Source organism: Mesoplodon bidens (assembly GCF_964165515.1).
Source record: "Mesoplodon bidens genome assembly, contig: HAP1_SCAFFOLD_210, whole genome shotgun sequence".
Taxonomy (NCBI): domain Eukaryota; kingdom Metazoa; phylum Chordata; class Mammalia; order Artiodactyla; family Ziphiidae; genus Mesoplodon; species Mesoplodon bidens.
Window position 1 is genome coordinate 730,502 of NW_027671695.1, and position 4,706 is coordinate 735,207.

Below are 4,706 nucleotides of genomic sequence, written 5' to 3' on the forward strand. Positions count from 1 at the left end.
GTGTCCGCCTGCCTACCGATGGAGGTGACGCGGGTTCATGCCCCGGTCTGGGAAGATCCCACGTGCCACAGAGCAGCTAGGCCCGTGAGCCATGGCCACTGAGCCTGCGTGTCCGGAGCCTGTGCTCCGCAACGGGAGAGGCCACAACGGTGAGAGGCCCACGTACAGCCAAAAAAAAAAAAAAAAATTACTGACCTACGATGGATTGTTTGCCCGACTGTGTGTTTGTCTGCCCACCTTCTTTGCATTTGTCTCTACCTATGTGCCAATGTTCACCAGCCTCAATATTTATTAGAGATGTTAGGCTCTTAGTGTGGTTGAGTGTGGTTGCCTAATTTTGTAGAGCATCCAATTTGGACACACTGGCTCTAAATAAATTCTTCCCCGTGAAGACGATGATAAGAATCCCAGCAGCGGTGCTGAGTCTTAGGAAATAGAACTCGGGTTGGGGTGAAAGTCTATGAAACCTTAGGATCTAAGGAGGGGCGAGTCATCTGGCCCCAGAGGGCTGAGTTTCTCCCAATCTCCATTCCTGATCAGAGTCTACATTTTCACCCTTCAAGGTCCAGTTTCAGGACTGTTCCTTTATAAAGCCTCCTGAGTCGTGCTCAGGGTTTCCTCCCCACAAATCTGAACCTTTCTGGGTAGTGCAGAAACTTGAAACTTACAGGGGCGTGACCCATGACATTGTTTGTCTTATCTCTGTGTGTGTGTGTGTGTGTGTGTGTGCGCACGCGCATGCACAAGAGTAAGAGCTAATGTTTCCTGAGAGCTTTCTTTGATGCAGGGGCTATGCAAAGCAATATATATGTCATACATATGAAATACATATATATAATGATATAGATAGATATTCTGTCTCCCCAACTAGATAATTAATTCCTTATGGGAAAGAGCTAAGTTCTGAACTTGGTTCTATGCCCCCAAGAGAGCTTAGGTTGGTGCAGAGTACTCAGTAAACATTCAATAAATATTTCTTGGCTGTCAACCAATCCCAAGAAATTAGCAGAGTTCACTCTGGAAGGAATGTTGAGTGAAACAATAATGGAACCGGACTCAGCAATGAACATTTTTTTGACTGCCTGATGTAGAGATATAACCAATCTGGCTTGTCATTCATTAACTAATTGTGTATCGCGGCCAAAGAGCATGGGTCTGGAAGTCAGGTGACATAAATCTCACCCCACTTCTGTGACCAGGTCAGGGTAGTGCCTTGGGTGAGTCTCTTCCCCTCTCTGGGTCTTAATAGCCTCAAAAAAGGAATTGGACTAGATGGCTGTAAGCTTCCTTCCAACCCCAGAATGACGTGATTCTATAGCTCTATCTACAAATGTACACGCTTCTTGTTTGTGACACAAAGCCCCACCGAAAAACAGAGTCGGTGAGAAATTATGAAAAACATCGGGTGCCGTGATCATTTGCACACTCTAAGGATGCTCAATTCAATAAATTCCACCCCTGTACCTAGCCTGCCTCTCCAGGGCAACAGAAGATTCAAGGCTGTCAGTGGAGCAAACCAAACAGTCTCTCCCCATAATTGTATTGACAGGATATCAGTCGAGTTCTGATGGCAGGAAGGGTGCACCCTGACAGGTTCTGTAAAGGAGCCTTGAAGGCTATTGTTGCAGGATCCTCTGTTGAGTCACAGAGTTCTGGGGAAATGAGAATCAAGCAGGGAGAAGCCTGGCTCTTTCTCTATTTAATTTTATTCTTCCCAGAGAGTCACATTTGAAGGAAAACTGGCTAACCACACGTCACTTTATACAATAGAATAGATGCCCTTTCTAATGGAAAACACCTGCATCTTCTTGTGGCCACATTAAAACATGCAGTTGTTTCAATCAGCCCCACTCAATAGCCAGCTGGCTTGGTTTTAAATGAGGCAAAGAGTTGTTGAGCTCTTGCTGATAAAATATCTGCTTGGATGTCTGAGGTTTTCACTTTTCACTTGGTTACGGTGACATCTGGCAGACATGTTCTTGAATAACTGATGTGTGTACGTCCCGGTAAATTCCATGGGTGTGAAACAGCAGTGTTGTGTTCGTTCAGGCAGTGTGTCTGCATTTTAAATGAAAAAGAAAATTGCAATCCTATTCACTGGAGAAAACAATCTGAGCAACAACCTCCCAACATGGGGGAGTCAATGACTCTTTCTCAGGTGCTATGTTCCCCCAATACAGATGCAACGTTCAGATTCAGACGGAGACAAAACCAAAATATACTTCAGTTCCAATCATTCTCCTGCAGACACCCCAGGCAGAGGGCACTCCCACCTCTGCTGCACACAATGAGAACTCGCACAGAAACAAGGGTTTGAAAATCTGGGATTGTGAAACTGACATGCCACAGTCAAGAAATCCACAAGCCATGCCTCAACAGAAATTTCAGCAATACATTATTGTTTAAAAAGATTTTTTTAAAGGCTCCACCATCTTGGATACTTTCAATCTTCTTTTCTTGAGAGCTGAAAACCTCAAAGTTTTTTTTTCATAATTTAAATTTCCTTTAAAATAGAGGAAGCTTTTTGGAGTGGTAAAAGTAAAGCTGGGCTGGGAGCCAGTGAACGAAGCTTATACCCCTGGCTCTGCCAGAACCTGGCACAAAGAACCCACCACAGACCTCCTCAGCGTCGCCAGTGTAAGGAGGGGTCTGAAGAAGGTAATAATCAAGGTTACTCCTTGCTCTCAATGTTTCTGCAGCTTTTACTTAGGCCAGATTTTAGTAGAAAAATCTGGTGGTGGTGGTCAGTATTGAAATGTGGACATAATCTTCACTGCTACTGAAACTACCTTACGGCCCATCAAGAACTGGAGGGAGAAAAGTAAGAAGGAAACACCTGCTTTCCTGACAGGAGACAAGCTGGGCACGATCACCAGGGCGCCCCCTGCTGCTTGAGCCGAGTCACCGCTGACGGGGCAGCCCTGCTCTGTGTCACATGCTCTGAAGACAGAACCCTCGGTGGTGGGTCAGTGTCTCCCGCACGTTTTCCAACCCAAAGTTCAAGTTCAGGAATTAGGACTGAATTCATCTGGAAGCTGTTCAGCTAGTGCCATCCAGAGGCCAAATACTGTCTTTCTTGATATGCAGCACGAGCAAAAGGAAAAATGGGAGGGGAAATGTTTACTTAGAGATGTATGTTATACATGTTAAACACATGTATATTGTACATACACATGTGTGTATGTGTGCATACATATGTGTATATACAAGGTGTATATATCTATGCATATACCTATATGTATGTATGTGTCTCTATGGCTATGTTATAGCTTGGGGTGTGCATCACACTTAATTCACCATGGAGAATAACTCCATTACACTGTCCATTTTGTATTTCACTAGGAAGGCGTTGGTCCCCCAGTAACTGCTTGAGTAAAAGCAATGATCAGAGGTGAGGAAATTGATTCTCCCCTTGATCCCAGAGTGGTGAACCCCATCTGTCTGTGCCATCTGTCCTCTGAGAGTGGCTCTTCTCACCTATAAATAAGTGAAGGATTTTGCTCCACTTTGGGAGGCCTAGGAAGGGGAGGTGTTAGATGGAAGGGTGCCTAGTGTGATAAGCCAGCTTCTCCCAGCTGCTGGTCCAGGAAACAGTTTGGGTAGGGCAAGAGCAGAGAATCCATGTTTTCACAGGAGCCAGTTAACTCAGCTAATTCTACCACGATGTTAAGAAAGCCCAGGTTCCCTGTACGAAACAAACAAAAAACTAACAACAACCAAAACCTCTGGGCTCTAAACAGCTCCTGGCGTTCAGATAAATAATTGTTACTGAATCCACGGTTATCACCTGCGCCGTCCACCCCCGGAATCTGGGGAACTGCGCACATTTTTAAAGGCACACTGCCCTCCAGTGGCGCAAGATAAAATTGCTCCATGACCAGCTTCCCAAGCGCCAAACTTCAACTTGACCTTCCCTGAGGCCCCGGAAAGGAGCGTTGATGCCACGCCAGCGTTGGGTGATCACCATTCCCGAAACGTGACTAATGTAAGGGAGCGTGCGATCAAAGAGGCGGCGACCTAGTTGGAAACGGCGGCTCCCTCGCTCGTTTGTGTCTGTGGGACTCCTGGGGCAGAGATTCGCGCTTTTTGTCTCTTAGGGTCGTAATTCTGGTTAAGAGTATGATTGGGTGGAAATTAGCGTGTGATGTGATGCTTCCAAGGGACGTACAGAACACTGGCTACATAACAGCAGCCCAGGCATTCAGGGGAATCGGGACAGGCGGCCTGCACCCTGCGAGGGCTGGCTGGTGGTAAGGGTGCTGCTACCTGTCTGTCACCCTGGGGGTTCACCCTGCGTGAATACATATGCAAATAGCCGCCAACGTGGAGCACTTACCACGTGTCAGGGATCTCACAGGGATTACCTTATACAATCTTCCCAGTCACTCCCTTTAATGAGTGCCATTATCCTCCCACTTTGAGGATGAGGAAACTGAGGCTCAGCGAGGTGATGCGGCCTGCCCATGACCGCCTGGGGGTCCAGGTCTGTCTGGACCACAGCTGGAGCTCCCAGTGCCAGGCTTGGAGCGGGGCGGTGGGGCTGGGGCAGGATGGGTGGAAACCCCCGGCCGCGTGGGTGCCCAGTGAGGGGACGAGTGCAAGAGGGTGAAGGGCGTGGGGGCGGCTCACCTTGACGATGAGCGAGCGGGTTCTGAAACATGGAATCCCGCACGACCCCCAGCCTCTCATTCTCCATGGCCGGTTGG